Source organism: Puma concolor, chromosome E3, assembly GCF_028749965.1.
Source record: "Puma concolor isolate L17-30 chromosome E3, mPumCon1.1.hap2, whole genome shotgun sequence".
NCBI lineage: Eukaryota > Metazoa > Chordata > Mammalia > Carnivora > Felidae > Puma > Puma concolor.
In genome coordinates this window covers 2,961,219-2,983,579 of record NC_141682.1, presented here as the reverse complement: position 1 = coordinate 2,983,579, position 22,361 = coordinate 2,961,219, and the positions used below count along the sequence as shown (strand labels likewise).

General features: G+C 49.0%; 1 protein-coding gene across 1 annotated transcript in view; it reads right to left on the bottom strand.

The window, feature by feature from the left end:
* The window catches only part of SDK1 (sidekick cell adhesion molecule 1), an 888,233-nt gene extending 884,315 nt beyond the window's left edge, over positions 1–3,918 (bottom strand). The window contains exon 1 of the mRNA XM_086692476.1: positions 3,708–3,918. The gene's annotated coding sequence lies outside the window, so the exon portion shown is untranslated. The remainder of the gene's footprint in view (positions 1–3,707) is intronic.
* Positions 3,919–22,361: the final 18,443 nt, after the last annotated feature.

The following is a 22,361-nucleotide window of genomic DNA, read 5'->3' as shown; positions in this document are numbered from 1 at the left end:
AGGTTAGCTACAGGTGGCTATACATAAGGCCGCATAGAGGGTGATAATTGCTTATTACTGGATTTACAAGACAGTTACCAACCAAGTGGCCAGTTGCCATCTGTTAAACATGCAGTGGCCTAATAAAATTTAATCAGTAAGTATCTGAGCACTTACTAAGTGTAGCACTCTCTGTGAAGACTCTCCAGTGAAGCAGGTAGCCTGGAACTCAAGTTACCAGATGAAACTCAAATTACAAAGTTGTAAGAGAAAGGGGGTACAAGATATAAGAGGAAAAGGTGAAACCAAACGTGTCTGGAAGAACATAAATAAGGCCCCAAAATGAAGCTAGATTTGCAGCAAACCCAATTAGCACAGTTTTGTGATTTTTCCAGCAAACCAGGGGCAGAGAAGCCTAATTAGAAGATCTAACCCAAGGCTGGGGATTGGCCTGAGAAAAGTGGTCCAGGCAAGGATCCAGATAAGCATCCAGACCACACGAAGTCAGACTAAGGATGACAGAGAACGGAGCGAGATTATAGGACTGACCAACACAAGGGTAAAACCACAGGTGATACTAAAGATACAAGTATCACCTGTAGAAGTGATAGCGCTTTACTGAATGAATGCACAAATTCATGCTCCAGAGATCCTCCCAGTCAGAGGCAGAGCCCCGAGAACAGTATTTTTGAATTTCACCAGTGATTCTGAAGCATATCGCAGACTGGCACAAAGTAGGAGCTCAACAGTAGGAACAGAATGAGTGATGAAAGGCTAATTAAATCAGGGAGAACCTTCAAAGTTTAGGATCACAAACATGGAACAAGTTTAAGTGAAAGAGGTTCCAAGTGTATGAAGGTCCCTGGAATTGGGGGAGGGGGGCAGTAAGGTACTACAGAACCACAAGATCAGCAACAAGGTTAGAAGGGAAATGGGGTCATGTGATCTCATTTAAAAGGGTTAGAGCAAAGATTCTCAAACTTGGCTGAACATTACGAACACTTGAGGAGTTTTAAAACCCGATGCCCAGGTCAAACCTCAAACTCTGGGAATGACATCCAGGCTTCAGTGTTTGAAAGCTCCCCGGTGATTCCAACGCATCCCCAAGTTCAACAAGCGTGGGGTTAGAGACTCCAGGAAAGCAGCAGGTGACTGGAGTAAGGAAAAGACCTCAGGCAATCAAAGTCCGTGTTCTCCAACTCTGGTGTGTATCCAAATCACCTGGAAAGCAAGCTGCGGCATTGCAGGGTCACCAAATTCCCCAGGTAATTCTGATGCACACCAAAGTCCAAGAACCATCAATCTAAGGGACTGGAAATAACTCCAAAGGAGAAACCGAGAACTCTAATCAACCCCAAAGCAATAACGGAGAAGGGCATTCCTACCCCTCTCAGCTTGATGAATGTAAACTCTTAACACACGAGGCTATACTGAACATAGGAGGCTGTACTAAACATTACCAGAATCAATAACCCTGTCAAAGGTCTAGCACTAAAGCTAAGGCACCACAGACTTCGCGCATGTGATACTCACAACCCGGCCATCCTTCATCTCAGAAGGCGTCCCTCTAAGACACTTATGTCTGGCTCCTTGGTGGGCAACGTAAAGAAAGCGTGCATTGCCACCTGCCTTTGAGCGTTAAAGACTCGGGTCTTTAGGAAACTAGAGTTACCCCATACACACACACACACACCCCAATAAGCAGAGTATAACTCAAGAAATTTTCACTATGGTGTTAGAAAGAAACCCCAAGACACATTAAAGTGGTATTTCGAAGATCTGAACCTGGTGTTTCACATAATGGCCAATTATGTAACTTAGGCTATGTAACTAGACCGAAGTTTTACTAGTCAGCGTTGCACTTTTCTCCCAAAATCTCACCACCAAGCCTAACCCCGTAAAACACGGTTACGAGAAAAACAATTACAGAGAAATTAGGAATCGCTTCACCTAGCTCCACTGTAATATGGTACTTAGGACAAGTTCCAGCTTAGTGTTAAGTATTCCATTTAGAATGTTACATTTCATCTGATAAGATTCACAAGAACATATTCCCTTGCATGTGACCAACTCATCATCCCATCAGAAATCTCTATAGCAGCACCAGAATTTTCATTTTCAAGATACATGAGCTTTTGTCAAATGGTGACATCTCCCCAGTAATATGAATTTTCAATATGATATAAAAAATGATGGATATATTACACATTTCACAGAGCACAGAGAACAGAAGCCTGTCAATGAATTTAAGATTTGTGACAACCCATTTGAAATTTTACACTCAAAGACCTGTACACTTTCATAAACCCTATAAATGGGAAACAAGTACCCGCGTTTTCACTTCCAACAAGGAATAAAATATTCCGTCCTAACAAAGTTTAAGCGTTGCCTTAGTGCATTTTAATTATGCATTTTCATTAACATTACAGCTGTAAAAAAGCGACACGTCATACAGCCTTCACAGTGCCACTGAGAACTTGAAATCCTTGCAACAGAGTTCAAAACAAAACCATCAGATTCCTCCTCCCCCACCTTTTGAACGTGTGCACACATCTTCAAATGTGCAAACGTACAGACAGGGCTTACTGCAAAGTGCAAATCACTGGTTGTTGTGTTGTGTTTTGTTTTGTTTTTAAACAATAAAGACCATTTCTATCTTTAAGGTCATGCCTGAGTGATTCAGATTTCTTCATCCGAACCTGGCTTCTCTAGCAACCCACAGACCCCGTTTCACAAAATGACTTAAGAAGCGCTTTCCTACCCCAGTCGGTCACTGGGCAAACCGAAGCACGCGCGCGCACACAAGTGCGACGAGACTCCTCCTAGTAACGCGGCGAGTTACGTGAACCGAGAACCCGGCCACCGGCTTCCACGCAGCACACCCCGAAGGCAGGTGTTACGAAAGCGTCGGGGAGGGGCGGGGAAGGGCCACAGGGCGCACGACGTCAGGTCAGCGCCCAGCAGGGAAGCCGGAGTTACTAGTTCAAGTCCCGGACGGCAGCGCCGAGCTCGTCCCGCCTAGACGTGACCACGTCCCGGCTGTGCCACCGCACGCCGTGGGGAGCGTCCCCGCCGGCCGCTGCGCACGGCTGGTGAAGTGGGGGCGCCCGCGGCCGTCAGTCCCGTCCCTTCCCGCGACAGCCAGCATGTGCCCCCCCTCCCACCCCCCCGCACGGCTGAGGAACCCCAAAGCCACCCTCCCCAGAGCTGCCAACAGCAGCAGGGCCCCGCGCCCCGGCTGTGAAGACCTCGCCCGAAAGGAGGTCTTGGGCGACCGCCGCCTGCCCGCCGTTCGCTTTCCCTTCATCCTTCTCGGGCGAAGAAGCCAACTTCCCGGGAAAGGATGCTGCGGCCAAACGGGTTCCTACCAGGACCCGGACGGAGGGGGCGAGCGCGGCTCGCGGAGCTGCCGCCCCCCTCCTCGATCCCCCCACTGCGCCCTCTCCGGGAGCGCGGGGAGAGCAGAGCCGCGGGCACCCCGAAGTTTGGCTCCCGGCGGTGTGGCCGCCGCCCCGGGGCTCGGGACCCCGGCAGGACGGCGCCGCGCCCCTGCGGCCGCGCGGAGAAGCCGGGCTCCGACGAGCGGCCGGCTCCAAGTTGGGCGGCGGGGACCGCAAGGCTCCGCTCCCGCCGGCGACACAGCCCGCAGGGCAGATGCCCGCCACGCGGCCCCGACGGCTCGCCCCGGCCCCGCCGCCCCGGCCCCGCCGCCCCGGCCCCGCGCCTACCTTGAGCCAGCGCCCGGAGCAAGTGCAGCTGCAGCGCCAGGAGCGCCCACCATCCGCGCCGCCGGCCCGCGCTCAACTTTGTCGCCGGCCGCCCGCCGCGCTCCCCCGCGTCCCGGCCGGGGCTCTCGGGCGCCGCGCGGGCTCCCCGGGGCCGCCGCCGCCGCCGCTCGGGGCCGGGCGGGGACCATCGCGGCCGCCCCGGGCCCGCCGCGCCACCACCGCCGCCGCCGCCGCCGCCGCCGCCCCGGGCCATGCTGAGGAGCGGCCGCCGCCGCCCGCGCCCGGCCTCGGGCCCCGCGAGCGGGACGGGCGGGCGGTGGCCGGCGGCCGAGCGGCCAGGTGCGGGGGCCGGGGGCGGCAGAGGGGCGCGGCGGAGGAGAAGTTGTCAGTGGGGTGAACTGCCGTCACGCCGCCCCCAGCGCCCCCGCGGCCGGAACACCCGGGCCGCGCCGCGTCTCCCGGAGGGTCCGGCGGGCGCTGAGGAGGAGGAGACGCCGCCGCCGCCCCCGCCCGGCGCTGAGGAGAAAGTGCGCCCGCCCGCGCGCCGGCGCTCGCCCTCCGCCGCCACCGCCGCGCCCCATTCACAGCCCGGCCGCACGCGCCGCCCGCCCGCGCCCGCCGCCGCCGCTGATTGGCCGAGGGGAGGCGGCTCGCGGGCCTCGCGTCCCGCCCCCACCCCCTCGCCTGTTTTCAAACTCGCGGCGCCCGCCCGCCTGGAATTTCACGCCGGGCCGCGGGCTCGCCTCGGCGGCTTCCCGCGCCGGCTGCGCCCCCTAGGGACGCGCGGCGCGCACTGCAGGCCGGCGCCGTCTCCGCCCGCTCGGCGGACAGCTCGGGCGGGGGCGGCGCCGGCCTCGCCCCTCTCGGGCGTGCGGGCTCACAGGTGGGCTGGCGCACGTGTGGCCGAGGAGCGGCTGGGCCGGGTGCCCGAGCCACGCGCTGGGGCAGGTGGGCGCGCCCCTCCCGGCGCGCCGAGCCAGACCTCCCCGCCCCCCGCCCCCCACAGCCCCGGGATCCGCCCGCTCCAGCCAGTGGGTGGTGTTCGGGTAGTTACGCGCCAAGTTACTGTGATTGCAAACGAGAAACACGCGCAATCGGGTTTTCAGTCGTTAGCAACAAAAGCCACCACTAGGTGCACACCCGCTGCCTGGTGCCAGAAGTGGACTCCGGCTTTGGAGGGGCGTCCAAGGTCGTGTGTGGCCTGCAAGGACCCCAGCGCCGCCTGTTCCCGCCCAGTGGAGGGGCCGGTCTCTGGGAAGGGTCTCCCGAGGGAAGTTTCCCTTAAGAGGGAGGATCTCTTAGGGAGAGGGTCTCATAGGGGGGGAGGGTCTTATAGCGGGAAGGGCCCCCCGGGGAGTTCTCCTAGTGGGGAGGGCCCCCCTAGGGAGAAAGATCCTTTGGGGGCCAGGGTCTCCTAGCGCCAGGCCTGGGGGGCCCGCGAAGGGTGCGTGGGGCGGGGCGCTCAAGCTCAGTCGCATGTGGTAAGCATTAGCAGAGTTTATGGGGTGAGCTAAGAGCTCTGGAGGCTGGAAGGCCAGTATTTTTGTGGGAGGAGGCCTGGAAGGTGACACACAGTCTGATGCTGTTGGCAGTGGGCCTGGAGGAGCCTGGGGGCATGTGATGATTGAGATCATGTAAACGGTGATGGCAGCTGGACAGGGCGTGCGCCTCGCCGGGTGCTGGATCCACGAGGTTATTGCCCCGGGCTCGGGGCGAGGGAGGGGAGAGCCGGCACTGCCTTCGAGGTTTCCGAGAGGGACCTGGCTCCCACTCCCAGAACACTGACCGTGCACCATCCACCCTTACTGAGAGCCTCAACAAGGACCTTGTAAAGGAAAGATGGGGAAGCTGAGGCCCAAGGACAGCAGCCAAACGGAGGAGGTGGGTTCTGACCTAGGTCGGTTCCCGGGGCCTGCCCCCTGCCGCCTTCCCACCCCACGCAAGGAGGGCCGGAAGAGTGAGAAGCAGTCCGGAGGGGGCGTGTTCTCTGAGAACACGTGGAAGCACGGGTGTGCAGCGCCTGAAGCGGCACAGAGGCGCCCTTTGGGCACGTTGTCCTGAGGACAGGTGGATGAGAGTGAGGGGGGCATTTCAACTTTGATTTTCCGTTGCAGCAGCCTTGGGTCTAACTTACAGGGCTGTATGAGAGCGTAGGGGAGAAAGAGGCACTGCTGTGAACTGAACACCTCCTGCGGGCCGAGCACCTCCTGTGGGCCAATCTGGGCCATCCTGGCACTAACCCCCCCACCGCCCTCTGGGTGAGAGGTGCTCTCACTCACACGGTTGGGGAGTCTATGGCTAACGAGGGGAAGTCACTTTGGTCAGCGATGAGGCTCCGCTCTTTCTAGTTGTGAAATCTGGGCAGATTGCTGACTCTGAATTCCCGTTAAAAGTTAGAATTCCCCTCTCACAGGGTTGTTGCGAGGGAATGAGATAATTCACACACTCAGAAAGTGCTAGTTTCCTGTGCTTCGGACCAGCTGGGGAGCACCGCCCCAAACTACCCTTGCTCTGCACCCCAGTTGAGTCGGGGCCATATTTAACCTTTTCCTTTCAAATACAAACATGTCTATTATTTTCTTTGCAGATAGCGAGCCACACCCATACGCTCTCACAGCATAGGCAAGAATATGGCACAGGCAACTTCTTGACTTCGAGACCCTCAAAAAATACCCAGAGTCTCTTTGGCTACAATTTATTTTACAGTTCAGAAAAAGTTATGGAATCTTGCTTGGAAATTAGAAAGCCAAGCCAGTATACCGTAAGTAGTAAGAGAACCATGGGTATCAGAGCTACTCCAAAAGGTCCAGAGACACTTCTGGGAATTTTTGTATTGCAGTATCATCCTGGGTAAGTGAGGCTCTGATACTGAGTCATCTTACAGTTGAAGGAACTAAGCTAGGGAAGTTTAGCATACACAAAGTAACCATGTTAAAGCCAGAGTAGGAATCTAGCTCTCCTGGGTGCTATTCTAAGATTTTTTTTTCCCCACCAGATTATGTTGCCTTTTACATGACTCATTAGATTACTGTCTTCAGGGATGTGTTTAGACTGTGGCTATTCTTCCTCAAAAAAAATAATACAGAAAAACCCCTTTATAATGCTGGGAAGAGGCCAGCACACAGCTGAAACATTTCTACCCAAAAGGGCCAATTAATCTCTCCATTTAATTTTATCGAGCCTAAAAAAGAAGGTCTCAAGAAGAGAACGCTTCATCCCTGTATATACTCGCTTTAATAAATCTTTAGCCACAAATGTAAAAAATTAAAAACCTTCAGCCATATATTGTAGAGTGCCTGACTGGCTCAGATGGTAGAGCATGCTACTCTCAATCTTGAGGTTGTGAGTTTGAGCCTTATGTTGGGAGTAGAGATTACTTACAAGTAAAATCTTAAAAAAGAAAAGCCGGGTATTCTAAAAGACCCTGAGGTAGAGGGATTTTGCTCCATGAGAGCTGACTTACGTCTCTTTAAAAAATGAGCTATGGCTATCTCCTGGTTTCAAGAGCAAAAAGAATCTTCCCTGCCTAACTAGAGAGAGTGAGGAGTTTTACAACAAATGATCATTTAACTGGAGTTAGAACTGTCACTGAGGCCACCCCATTGTCCTGTTCTAAAGCGTCGCTACTCCAAGGTGTGGCCCACTAGCCATCAGCCTCTCCTGGGAACTGATTCGAAATGTCAAATGTCAGGCCCCTGCAGGATCTGAATGTACATTTTAATAAGATCTCCAAGTGATCCATATATAAATTAAAGTTTGAGAATCACTCCCTATCTCCTGAGAATTGAAGAAACATGATGAATATAGCTCTCTGTTCTCTTCCTCTCTGTCTTTATTTTTCTTTTGGTTCATTCTGTCTTCTTTCTCATCTTTTGCCCTTAATGAGATAAAAAGGGAAGGTTTTTTAAATGATAGAATTATGATTTTATTTTTTTATTTTTAGAGGAAAATCTGCAACGTCGTAGAACACCAACATACTCAACTGTTACAAGTTAAAAACCAAGAACATCCATATGGCACTGTGAAAAAAATGTTAAGAGAAACAAGCAATACACTGGAGGAAGTATTAATCTTTCTACATAAAAATAGCTTTTGTAAGTCAATAAGAAAAATAGATGAACAATTCCTATAGAAAGAGGGGCAAAGAACATGAACAGGAATGTCAGGGGGAAAAAAACGTGTTTCAAGAATGCTCAAAGAAATCAATCCAAGAAATGAAAAATTAACAAGGCTTATAAAAATATTAAAGCATTGATGACAGCAAGTGTTGGTGAGGGTGTGTGGAAATGAACCCTCATACTATCAGTGGAAATATAAATTCACAGACTTTCTGGAGTGAAAACTGAAATTCATAGCTAAACTTCGAACACTAATTGTCTTTGGTCTAGCCATCCACTTCACAAATGCACAGAAATGTGTGTCTGAGGCTGTCCATTCCAGGATTGCTAATAATAGCAAAAAAAAAAAAAAAAAAGAAGAAGTCAATCTAAATGCCCATCCGGGAAGGTTAAGTACAATATGGTGCACCCATACAAGAAAATCTCATATTAACTGTTAATGAAGTATAAGTATTGATGTAGAAATATCCACTATATCAGTTTTTCTTATAAAGTTATGGAGAAATGTATAGAATAATCCCATTTATGTTAACTTTTTTTTTTCCCTGAATGGATGGATGCCAAATTTTAATGTCCTTCAGGGCACTTGGAATTGCATGCTTTTCTGCACATTTTAAATTTTCAAATGTGAATTATATTTTTATAATCAAAAATAAACTAATAGAGCTGATTTTTTAAAAGCAAAGGGGTGATAAGCCTAAGTCATTTCTTACCTGTAAGTCATTAAGAAATGTCCCTTATGGGTTCTCAGTGGTTCTTCTGAGAAAAATATTCCCCAGTCCTATTAGAGAACAAGTTACGGCATGATCTTGTCCGCAAGGGGATGGTGTGCCCCTCCACGTGCAAATCAAGGCAACGATCCATCGTGGGGATTCCTTGCATCTGGTTTGCACAGCCTTCTCCTGATGGGCGGTCTACCCTCTCTAGATGCCTGGGTAGTTCACTCTAAACTCCCTGCCAGCTGCTAATCCCAGCCCAGCCTTGCCTTTGTTCTGTTGCCTGGCAACCCATTAAGGAGCCACCAGGTGCTGCTTTTGATCCCTAATGGGGCGTGGGCTTTGGTTACTTTAGAGCCCACTCAGCTGAGAACTTTTTAAGAAGCTAAACTCTCGTGAAATGCTCTTGTTAAAGAAGCTACGAAGAAAAGTACCAAAAACGTACCAAGCCTCCAAAAACTTCTCCCAGCCTTCTCTAAAAATAACTACCCCTCCCCTTTCAGACTGCTTTCAACTGTATAAAGTGGAAGTTCTCAAGGTGTGGTCCCAGACGGGCATCAACAGCATCACCTGGGTAGAAATGCAAATTCTGGGGCATCACCCCAAACTACAGAATCAGAAGTTCCGATCAGAATCACTGGGGGTGGAACGCGGCAAGCTGTTTTTGTTTTTTGTTTTTTTTTTTTTTAATTTTTTTTAACGTTTATTTATTTTTGAGACAGAGACAGAGCATGAACGGGGGAGGGGCAGAGAGAGAGGGAGACACAGAATGTGAAACAGGCTCCAGGCTCCGAGCCATCAGCCCAGAGCCTGACGCGGGGCTCGAACTCACGGACCGCGAGATCGTGACCTGGCTGAAGTCGGACGCCCAACCGACTGAGCCACCCAGGCGCCCCGCGGCAAGCTGTTTTAACAAGCCCTCCAGAGGACTCTGATGCTCGCTGCGAGTGTCCAAGAATGATTAGTGGAAAGTAATTCCTCCTCTTCTTAAGTTTTAGCAAGTATTTATTAAATTGCTGATTTGTGCCAGACCCAGTGCTAAGCAAGAGAGAAATAAACAATTACAGGAACCATACGATAAGCAAAAGCACTTTAAGGAACATCTCAGAAGGATTTCACAGCTGTGGGGAATCAGGGAAAATCTTCCAGGGAAGTAAAGTCTCGACAGAAACCTGAGGGATAAGTAGGAGTTGAATCAACAGCCTGGAAAAGAACGCAGGATGTTTCAGGCAGAGGGAAAGCCATGTGCGGAAGCTCAGAGTGTAAACTTCAGCATGAGAACAATGAGCCCTCCTGAAGGTTGTTTTTTTTTTTCTTTTTTCTTTTCAATTTTTTTATTTAAATTCTAGTTACTTAACATACAGTGCAGTGTTGGTTTCAGGAATAGAATTCAGTGATTCATCACTTATATACAACACCCTGTACCCTTCCTAACAAGTGCCCTCCTTCAGGCCCATCTCCCATCCAGTCCATCCCCCCACACACCTCCATCAACCCTCGTTTGTTCTCTATCTTTAAGAGTTTCTTATGGTTTGTTTCCCCTGCTGAAGGTTTTTAAACAGGGGAGTTACATAATCAGATGTGACTCAGCAACATCATTCAGTCCATGGATTAGGGTTGGGTCATCAGAAGCCAGGATGCCTGAGAGGAGACTGTTGTGGCCATTTAAATAGGATATGCCAGAGACAGTGGGATGGGAGAAAACAGGAAGATTAAGAAGCTATTTTGGAGGTGGGATCCATAGATAACAAAGGATGGTGTGGACAATGACACCTGTTTTCTGGCTCTCGCAGCAAGAAGACTGGCTGTTTGGCTTCTTAAGCGAGCCAACACAGTTGGAGGAACAGAATTTGAGGGATGGGGGGTGGAAGAGACCACTTGATCTGCTTTTGAATCTGTTAGATTCGAGATGTCTGTGTGACGTCCATCATTAGACAGCAGGATGTTTGTGGGTACAGTCAAGGAGGGAGCAGAGGTGGAATGCAAGATGGGAGAGGGTGGGGCCTCCATGATGGGGAAACAAGTGACTTTGAGCAATCTACAAAAGCAAATACAGCAGAGCATCCAGAAGCTAAGGGCTAAAACGTGACCCCTGTGCTTAGTGACAAGATGCTCCTCCAAGACCTGGGATGGCAATGTCCGTGGGAGCCTGAGCTAACCCCAAGGGTGGGCAATTCAGGTGCCATGTTCAAGAGGTTTGGGCGAGGGCAGAAGATGGCAGGGAGATTCGGGCTCGAGGGAATTCTCTTTTCTGTAGAAAAAGAGAACCAGGAGGAGGGGTTGGTAATCAATAGTTCAGAGTCCCGAAGACCCCCAGGAACGTCTTATGAGGGGAAGGCTTGGCCTTGGCCAGGGGAGAGCTGTCCAGTCCTCTGCAAAGGGAAGTTGAGGCATGGGCAGGGGGCACAGCTTCATTGGTGAGTGGTGAGGCAAAGCTGAGGAAGAGGCAGCTGATATTTTCTTCTCTCTGTCTCTCCCCAGTCGCTCTCTTCAAAGAGGACCTAGCTACTTAAGGGGTAGAAAGAGGAAGAGAATTGCCAGCCTTTGAGATTGGAGTATGGAAGGTTTGAGATATTACTTTGGAGAAGGGGACAGACGTTAGCAAAGGATTCAGTAGACATCTCTCCACTTGGGGTTCACATAAGCACTTTATTTAACCCTCACAACAACCCCTGTGAGACAGGAAGTATGTTTTTCCACTTAACTGAGGTTCAGTAAGCTTAAATCATTTGCCTGGGGCTACCCAGCCAGTCACAGGTAGAGCCGGGATTTTAACCCTATCTCCTGACTCTGTCTCCTGCCCTTGGAGCAGATGAGACAAATATCATCATGAGAACTGGTCAGTAATGGGTCTTAAAGAGCATCTGGTGTAAAAGAGGAAGTTCTAAGTCAAATAAAAGAAAGCTCTTACGTCCCTGTGGGAACAAGGCAGGAAGTTAAACGGGGGAATTAGGGCTGGTATGAATACCTCTTCAGTCGAGTCATGTGCCCGAGGCACCGGGCTCCTCTGTGTCAATTCTCAGGAGCATTCCATGTGGGGAAAGCTGTGGTTACCACTGAGTCTTGCTTGCAGTGAACTGTAGGCAGGCTTTCTGCAGTGTCGGTCACTGGCTCGCATTCCGCACTCTGGAGCTATATACAGGAGTCACCAGTCCCTACTCAGTGCCCAAGACAGTGCGTGGTGCACCACAGACAATAAACACTGTTGGCAGGACAAATGGCAGACGCTCTGGCCTGAACACTGCGGGGGCTGGATTTTAATCTAGTTCCACCATCCACCAGCTGAATATATGTTTGAATAAGGCACAGTCTCTCTTTTGGCTCCGTTTCATCCCCAAATGTGATGTGAAGCAGTCACTTCGCTCACAGGGTCTGGGGGTCACGAATTCAATCAGGGCATGGCAGAAAAACGGCTAAGGCCTGGAATCCCCCAGAACTTTTCGCTCCAAGTCTGGCATGTGAGCTGGGATCGCTTGCAGGCTGGGCTTGACTGGGACTATTACACAGACTGCATGCATGTGGTTTCTCCGTGTGGTTTGGGCTTCCTCACAGCATGGCGGCTGCGTTCCCAGAGCAAGCATCTGAGACACAGTTTTCCGGAAGCTGCACGGCCCCTTCTGCAGTAGCCTTGGAAAGCCGGCACATCATTTCCACTGCAGTCTGTTGGTAGAAAGCAAATCACTAAGCCAGCCCAGATTTGAGAGGAGGAGCAATTAGACTCTACCTCTTGATGCGAAGGAGGCAAGGTCACACTGCAAAATAGGCAAGATCAGAGATATTGTTGCAGTCATTTTGCAAAATACAATCTGCCAGAGATACTTCCTGAGGTCTCTGTGAGATACTTGGAGGGAGGGTACTTTTCAGGGGCCAGGGAACAGCCTTAGAAACCGTGGAATCAGACTACAAATACAAAGCCCTCCACACAAGCCATTCCTTCTACTAGGTGGGCTTCATGGACTGAATTCCGTCCCTCCACAAGATTCATATGCTGAAGTCCTAACCATACCCCAGAATGTGACCATATTTTTAAAAGGTAATTAAGTTAAAATGAGGCCATGAGGGTAGGCTCTAATCCAATCGGAACAGTGTCATGATAAGAAATGCAAATTGGGAGGGCACCTGGGTGTCTCAGTCGGCTGAATGTCGGACTTCAGCTCAGGTCATGATCTCACAGTCTGTGAGTTCAAGCCCCATGTCAGGCTCTGTGCTGACAGCTCAGAGCCTGGAGCCTGCTTCACATTCTGTGTCTCCCTCTCTCTCTGCCCCTCCCCTGCTCATGCTCTGTCTCTCTCTGTCTCAAAAATAAATTTAAAAAAAACATTAAAAAAAAATTTTTAAATGCAAATTTGGAAAGACAAGGAGATACCAGGGATGCATTCACAGAAGAACCACCATGCAAAGAGGAGGCAAGAGGGTGGGTACCTGTGAGCTAGGGAGAGAGGCTTCAGGAGGAACCTGCTAACCATAATCTTGGACTTCCAGCCTCTAGAACTGTGAAAAAACAAGTTTTTGCTGGCAAAGTCCCCCAGCCTGAGCAAACCAATAGCGTGAATGACTAGGTCCCTTTAGCTATGTGGGTAAAATACCCTAGAATTAACATGCATTCATAGCACCGGACCTGTGGTTCTCACTTAGGGGACATCTTTACATGCCCACACTCCTTGGCATTTCAGCTTCAACTGGGACATTTATTATATGAGTTTTTAAAATTATGGCACTTTACCCCCAATTGTCCTTCTAACTGCTTTTTTTCCCTCTCTTATGGGGCTCGGGATCCTTAGCGAGAAATTTGGGGGTTTGTATATAGGTTTTTACCTTTTGTTCTCCTGAGCTCTATTCAAGTTAGGAAGTGAAACAGAGTTTATCTGCTCTGTCATTCTGACAAGTTCTTGGATGAAAGATAAACATCACCACCGAGTCACCTAGGGATTGTGGGAAGTAATCTGGTGACACTCATATATGAAAAACCTTAAGAAAGTTCATATGCTTTGCCCCCCAAATCACTCTCCAATAGAAATATCTTTAAATTGACGCCAAATGTGAAGATTCACGTGCAAGAATTCATGTGCTTACCTCTGCATCATTTGTAATAGGAAAAAATTAGAAGGAATTCATATGTCTAAGAGTAGGAATTATTTATACATTATGACTTATCTACTTTGTGGCATACTATGAAATTATTAAACTATTTTTCAAAGAAAATGGGAAAATGGTCAAGATCATTTGTGTCATTTTTCTTTGGCAAAATTTGGAATACCTGGATATATATTGGAGGGATGAATCAACTATAGATAAACAAACTTTTTTTTTTTTAATTTTTTTTTCAATGTTTTATTTTATTTTTGGGACAGAGAGAGACAGAGCATGAACGGGGGAGGGGCAGAGAGAGAGGGAGACACAGAATCGGAAACAGGCTCCAGGCTCTGAGCCATCAGCCCAGAGCCCGACGCGGGGCTCGAACTCACGGACCGTGAGATCGTGACCTGGCTGAAGTCGGACGCTTAACCGACTGCGCCACCCAGGCGCCCCTAAACAAACTTTTTAAGAAAGGACTGGAGGAGGGGCGCCTGGGTAGCTCGGCTGGTTGGGCATCCGGCTCTTGATCTCACCTCGGGTCATGATCTCACAGTTCATTGTTGCAAACTATGAGTCTGGAGTTCTCTCTTGTCCAGCAAGAGAGCGGATGCAGAATTGAATACGAGAGAGGCTAATGTCTGGGAGGAGACAAGAGCCCTGAACAGGGATTTCATGTCCGTATTTATTGAGCTCTCAAGATCTTACACATGTGGCGAACATGGAGAAAACAATCAGACTGTTATTAACTTGCGCATGTAAGAAGCAAACGGTCTGGGCGCCAGATGGAAAGTAGTTTCCTGTAACAAGTTACTCGTGATCCCATTTTAATATCTTACTAACTAACCTTGGACACTTTTGCCCTGTGGGGGCAGCCTTCGGTCCTAAGCTTTTTTTTAACCCATTTATGTAACTATAAGGAATTCTTGAAACTGTTTCCCACAGTTCATGGGATCAGGCCCTGTGTCAGACTCTGCACTGACAGCACGGAACCTGCTTGGGATTCTCTCTCTCTCTGTTTCTCTCTCTCTCTCTCTCTCTCTCTCTCTCTCAAAATAAATAAGTAAACATCGAAATAATTAAAAAAGGACTGGAATAAAATGCACCAAAATGTTAATAGTGTTCATTCTTTATAAGATCATAGTTTTTTTTTTTTTATTAAATTTTTCCTTAGCTTCTAAGAAATCTAAGACGAATACATATAATTTTATAAGAAACAATAGGAAAACTAATGTAAGTTGTGCTTTAATGTGGGGTGGGACCAGCCACTCTCCCCCCTCACACTAGGAGGGAGCAGCCTTGGTGTAAACTCCTACTCGGCAATGTTGGGAATTTCAGTAATGTTTCTCCTTACCTTGTCTCCTTCCTCTCTCTTTCATTTACCTTCTTTTCTGAGAAAACATTGCAACGGAGACAGCCTCCTGGCCCCGTTGACTTCATCCTGGGACAGGCAGTGACACCAAAGAACATTTAGTGAGAGGACAAAGAATCACAAAATTTGAGAGCTAGAAGGGGCCTCAGAAACCATCCAGTCCAGCCCAGTTATCTGTCCTGATGTCAGCCGGAAAGCAAGCAATGGGAAACAGAACATCCCAGTTTGCCATAATAAGCCATTCTGGGTCTCTCAACCATGAAGTTGTCTGAATCATTTTTGAAGCTCTTTGTATTTTCAAGTCCGTACTATTTCCATAAATCTGCTACCCACTGTGGGAAGCACAGGATGTGGGGGTGGGAGGGGGGGACATGGCTTAATAGCAACACATGTGAGAAAGAAAAGGCTCCGGGCTGCTCTCTTACTGCCTCTCGCTCTGTGGGAGTCAGCCTCGTGTACCGGTGGTCCCGGGCTAAGGCAGGGCCAACATGGTTGTGCAGAGAGAAGGACGAGCTGGGCAGAGCTGGGCCAGCTTGACCACAGCTGGAACGATGATGTGTTCAGTAATTGGTGGCATATCTTAAGAGGGACAGCCACAAGCCAGAGCTGTAAATCCCAAGTGAAATGCTTGGCACCACAAAGGGTCCGTGGACCAAAACGGGAAAGATTTGAGGTGAATCTGGCGGCTCTTTTTAAATATCTGACTGTGTGCCCGTGTTATCAGACTTCACTTCCACACTGGGGGGCGGGGGTGGGCCCTGTACAGTGATCAGTTGAAATTCAGTTAAGGGAGAACTTTCTAGCATTTGGAGCTTTCCCCCTACTGAATAAGCTTCTTTGAGAAGTGGTGAGTTCCCCATCATTGGGGCTGGTAAAGACCAAATGGCCAGGTTCAAGGTTGTGATGTGGGAAGGAAGGCAGCAGGCGGAGGCTTGGACTCAGCAAGAGTTAGGATTCCTATCAACTTCCCTTTCAAATCCGAGATTCTGCCTCAGAATTCTGTTTTATTTAGTAACACTGTGTCTGCGCTGTGCCTTATCCATAAAAAGACTTCTGCGTAAATGTTTGTGGCAGTTTTATTCACAATACACTCAAATATCCTCAATAGGTAAATGGATAAACGGCACCACGGTCCCACAATGAAATACTATAGATGGATGAAAAATGACCCAACTACTGATTCACGCCACAGCAGGGATGAATCTCAAAAACCCAGTGATGAGAGAAAGAAGCCAGACACCAGAATGTACCCATGAGGCTCTGAAAACAGGCAAACTCATCTACAGCAATAGCAAGCAGATTGGTTGCACAAGCTGGGGGCTGGGGGGTGACTGACTTCAAAGGGGCACATGGGGCCCTTTCCTGGGGCAACAGACGTATTTGCATCTTGACAGGGACAGCATTTCCGCGAGCGTGTACAGTCGTCAAAGCTAATCCAACTATGCAATCACAGAGTGTTTATTTTCCCCAAAGTTAATCCTATAAAAAATGCGATGTTTTGTACACAGAAAAATTTAAGGCAGCTTTCTTTTTGCGTGAAATAAATATTTCAAAGTTTTTCTTAAACATGGAGGTTTGCCTCCTCTCTCTGGTGTTCTGTGACTTGGTCCAGTATTCTGTGACCCTGTTCACCGTCTCGACACCTTTCAAGGATTTGGATGTGGTGGTTGTGTCCCTCTTCAGCTGTTACTTCCACGCTGAAGGACACCTGCCTCCCCACTGTGACTCTTCCCTCCCCAGGGCCACTCCGGCTGGCTCGGGACATTCCTCATCTCCACGTTGTCTGTCTCAAGATACACAGCACATCTCTCCATCTGTGCATCGCACAAATAGTTTTCGAGCACCTACAGTACAAGACACACTTCTCAATTTTGAGGAGTTCACTGTGCAAGAGGCCAACTTTAAGCAGATCATCTTTACGTGATTCAGAAGAGCCACTTTTAGCTCTGAGCAAGCAATGATGGCCAAGCCATGTCCGCAGAGGTATCACAGAGATGAGTCATTTGAGCTGCGATTGAAAAGGTGCTGGGAACTCACAAGATGGTGGTACTGTTTTTAGAGGGCAACGCAGCCTTCTGAGGTGTGGAGTGACGAGGGGAGAGGGGGAAGATTAAGAGGAAGCCCTGGCACCAGGGTGGAGGCCGTGGGGACAGGACAGCAGAAGGCAAGGCATTTCATAGAGCAGCAGGACGATGAACCGTCTTTGATGAACTGCTAGGATCCAGCATTCTGTCCTCATCTTGGCTGATGCGTTCCAGAAATCGTGCACAGTGCCTCCTGTGCCCATCCACAGGTCATGGCTGACAGCCCTACTATCTTTTTCCCCGGATGCTCTACCAGAGTTGGGCCCAGCGAGGCCCATTTGCCACGTCCCTGTCCACGCACTCGGCCCTGAAGACCTCCTTCCGTTTGTCTCTGTTGGCCTGGCATCTCACCACCCAGGAAGGTCCAAGGTCGTGTGCTGAGTCGCCGACTTCACTGGGCATGTTTTCCGCCGCATCATTTGCAAAAACATCACAAGGCCATTTCCAAGGCTCCTTGCCGGGGTCCCCAGGGTTGACACCGTTCTGGCCACTGATGTCTGTTCATCACTGCTCTTTTCTCCCTGCCCCTGAGTCATTTTCTTATCCATTAAACAAACCCCATTCTGCCCACTCCACACTATGCTAACTAAAGGTTTCAAAATATGTTTTGGTGCAGAATCTCATCAAGGGCTCTCTAAAAACCTAAAATATTATTTCCATGTGTTTCCTCTTGTACGTGTTTACTCTCTAACAGAGATGTCATCAGGCTCTATCTCCTGTACCAAAATAATGATGCTTTTCGCCCAGAATCTTTCATTTCCTTTGCTGTTGGACGGTCACACTACTTACTCGTGACTCACAACCTTGCCCAGAGCAGAAGTGACATTCACTTGGCCATTCTCTGGGTCCTGCTAGAAGACCCGCCCCCCCCTTGACGTTTTCACAAATGTGCTTTACCTTTACGCAGCTTCCGCATGAAGATGGCCAAACAGATCTAGGTAAGCCAATTACAAGCTCTTTTTTTTTTTTTTTTTAAGTAAACTCTATGCCCAACGTGGGGCTTGAATTCACGACCCTGAGATCAAGAGTCGCACGCTCTACCGACTGAGCCAGCCGGGGATCCTGCTCCGGATCTTTTTTTTTTTTTTTTTTTAACTGAGGATATTTTGTTCAATGAAATCTTAAAAGAAATGTATTCATTTAAAAAATAATAATTTGACTGCCTACTCTGTGCCCTGCACTTTTCTGGGTCCTTGGAATATATGAAGGACCAAAGAAAGTTCCTTATCTGTGGAGCTGATACACAGTAGGGTGGGGAGGGGAGAAGAGGAGAGACAAGGCAATACATAATAAATAAGTATATTGCCTATTCAAGGATAATGGGTGTGATGGGAAAAAGAAAGGGTAGAATAGAGAAGGCAAGGTATCCCCATAGAGAAGGTGGCATTTCAGCAAAGACCTGAGGGAGGGAGAGAGGGAGGGATTGAGCATAGGGGTTAGCTGGGTGGGGGGAGTGGTACAGGCAGCTGGAAAGGCTCTAAAGGGGAGCCTGCCCGCAGGGTTCCTGAGCAGCAAAGAGGCCGGTGTGGTGGTAGGGGCAGCAGGTGCGCCATGATAGGAGCTTTAGCTTTGGGGAGTCACAGTGGTGGTCTGAGCCAGAGTGCCATGACCTAAATTATGTTTAAAAGGTCCATTTTATGTAAACCAGATAATAGGGAACCCACAGTTGGAAGGGGAGAAGAAGAAAAGACCTCTCAATGGGGTGATCCCCAGTTCCTGGGGATCTGCAAAGCCCTCCTTGGTTCCATCCCTAATATCACCATTTTTAAACGTAGGTTTTTATTATAATTTAGGCATGGCAAGGCCAACAGATCAGGAGAGGATTGCCATTGAAAAGATAGTTTGTTACTCACAGCTCCAGGAGGAGGGGGTACCCCGACTGCACCGGTCACTCGAGGAAGAACCAGGGTGGTCAGGAGGCAGCGGGAGGAAGGAGAAATGGGGGCAGAGGCCTTCACCTTCGTTTTCCCCAAGAAGGAATGGGCGGGGCTGGGGAATCAGGTGTAGGATCGGCTAATCTGAACAATTTCAATGTGCCCTGGGGCATAATGTCTGTCTGGGTGCCTGGCCCTGGGTGATCGGGCAGGGGCAGGGGATAGTGGCCCAGAGTTCCAGAGAGCTCCGTGGAGGAGAGGACTGGGGAGGGGTCTCTGGGCTGATGGGTGTGCATATGAAAGGTATCCTCAAGGTGAGTTGCTTACTATCCCTAGCGGTTGGTTAACCTTGGGAGGACAGTTCCTCTAGGGCCAGCAAGACCCCAAGATATCAAAGCATCAGAAAAGCAGAATGAAAAGGTATGACTAATACCCAATGGTCCTCATTCGCATCACCCAAGGAGCTTTAGAAACAAAGTGAACCCAGGCAAATTGAGCCAGACGTTTGGGGGAAATTGATGACTCTTCTGTAGACCCAACACCTCACACCAGTGCCTCAGAGGCACAGCTGAGGATGAGGGTCGCGGCTTGGCCACGGGCCTGACGGTGAGTTCTGCGCCCGGTCACTTTCCCTCCCTGGGAAGCTTACTGTCCTCCTCTAGGAAAACAGGAGCGTGCTTCGTGTGGATGAGGATCCACGCCTGAAATACTCGGTGACGAAAACAGCTCTACAGCATTGTTGTTCTTATTATTTTGCAAAGTTCTTATCCTGAGAGCTTTCAGCATCATTTCAGAAAGGGGACTCTGGAGGAATGTTTTCATCTTTCTTCCCGTGGTAGATATTTTTCTCTGCTCCGTCTGATTATTACTTGTGTACTTGGCCATCCTCCCCCAAGATACTGGGAGTTCCCTTTTTTTTTTTTTTTTAATGTTTTTATTTACTTTTGAGACAGAGAGAGACAGAGCTTGAGCAGAGGCAGAGAGAGAGCGAGACACAGAATCCGAAGCAGGCTCCAGGCTCTGAGCTGTCGGCACAGAGCCTGACACGGGGCTCAAACTCTCCCGGACTGTGAGATCATGACCCGAGCTGAAGTCGGACGCTCAACTGACTGAACCACCCAGACACCCCAATACTGGGAGTTCCTTAAGAGTCACCACTGGCCCTTTATCTTTTATCTTTGCTGTTCAGCACTGTTGCTGCAATGCTGGCTCAAAGTAAGGTCTGTGGAATGAAAGCTAGAGGACTTGACCTCCAGTAGGTCAGTAAGTATTGAATCCTTAAGCCCAAGAATTGGCCTTTAAGCCCCAAGAATCCCCTGCAAGCCCTTCTTTTGCATAACAGGGACATTGAAGACTTAAAAGGCCAGGGAGACCTTTACAAGTTGTTAACCTTCTGATGTCAGAGGGGAAATGGCCTGTGGCTTCTGAATACAGCCACAGGGATGTTGAGTTCCTACTGTGTACCAGACATAATTGGAGGGCCAGAGATTAAGACCCAGTCCCTGTCCTCAAGGAACTTACAGCTTAGCAGCAGAATACACACAACGAATTCTAATACGAATGATTCTTCTGCTATCACCCCTCAACAAATATTGGTTCCATTATAGGAGTGTAAAAAGGTCCACCATTTATTCCACTAGATTTTCCAAATTTAAAATAAAATGGGAGGAAGCCAGCGCATGGTAAAGATTGATGAGGCTTCTGTTATAGAGGCCAAGAGGAAAGCCTTGTAGCCTTCTTTTTTAAATAAATAAATAAATAAATAAATAAATAAACAAATAAAAGGAATAGACAGAACATGACCCGTCAAATGAGACATGAGGTAGGCAGAGATCGACGAATACACAAAGCCAGATTATATATCCCAATGCCAGGAGCCTAAATAATAAGATCGCTCATATGGATGCTTGGCAGCGAAAGGAGATCTTAACACAGCTGGCACCTGGGGAACTGGTGGCAGGGAGACAATTGATGACATGGGCTTTTAGGCCAAAAACTATGCCAGAAGGGGAGGGGAAGGGAGGATGGTAGGAGCAAAGGTAGCTGGAAGCAGGGAAGACACAAGTAGCAGCCAGGCACCTGCACTCACCTGGTGAAGGACGTGCCAGGGAATCCTGGCCAGCGGAAATTCCATCCTGCGTCACAAAACACCTGCCCACACCATCGCACCCGGCTGGGGACGGCAAAGATAGAGAGACATTAACCAGTACTGGCAAGTGGCCAAATTAGTCTAGTATTGATGGAAACCTTTCATCACTGTGCACAGGTGGGTCCAATGTGGTATTGAACAGAAAGTAAAGGTCAGGTGGCTTTGAACATCAGTGTCTCTTTTTTTTTTTAATTTCAAACTTACAGAAAAGTTGAAAGAATAGTAACAAGGAACACACATGTACCTTTCCACTAGACTTTCCCTTTCCCTTTCTCTCTTTTCCTTTCCCTCCTCCTGCTCTCTCTCTCTGAACTTTCCTGTCCCCTCACCTCTGATTAATCATGCCTCGCCTCAGAATATGGACATTCTCCTATTTTTTTTTTTTAACAAGGAAACTCTCATTTGATCCGTACTGTACACAGAGGTCCTTAAAGGAGGTATTGCTGGTCTACGTTATACTGATGATAACTCTGATACCGACCACACACCCATGAGCGTTAACATGACTGTAGTTGTCTGATACACTTTCCCACTTTGCTCCCCAAATGGATTTTGCAGCTGTGTTGTTCTATTTTCTCGTACCTGCACCAGGACGCAATCCAGGTGTCTGTGGCTCTTGCTTTCAGTCTGGAGCGTGCCCCACCCCTTTTCGCCTGCTTGGTTTTTGTGACATTGAATGTTGTGGAAGAGTCCAGGCCAGCTGTGCTTGTGAATGCCTCGCTTTCTGCATTCGCTGGGTGTTTCCTCTTACCTACACTCAGGTTAAACACTCGGACAAGAACAAGGGGATGTAGCCTTCCTGGTGCCTTGCATCAGGACACAGTGTCAGGTCATCACCACTACTGGTGATGTCAACTTTGACCGCTGGGTTAAGGTGGTGCAATAATCAAGTCCTTATAACGGGTGATGGACTGACTGACTCTCCTGCCACAGGTGGTTTAGGACCCTGGCCTTGACTAACCAACAGTCACTGGACCAGGAAGTCATGGAGAGAAGGCACCAAAAACGTAGACAAAATAATAATAACAATAGCAATTCATTACTGAGCACTTACCGTCTATATGGCAAATGGCTGATGTTTTACATGGAGTGGCCCATCTAATCCCCATAACTACCCTGTGGTAGGTGCTATGGTCCATGTTTAACTGATGAGGCTCAGAGAGGGACAGTGATTTGCCCAGGGCCACACAGTGAGTTAGTGGCAGAATCAGGATTCAGGCAGGCATCTGACTGCAGATCCACATTTTAGCTGTCAGCGTAGACCACTT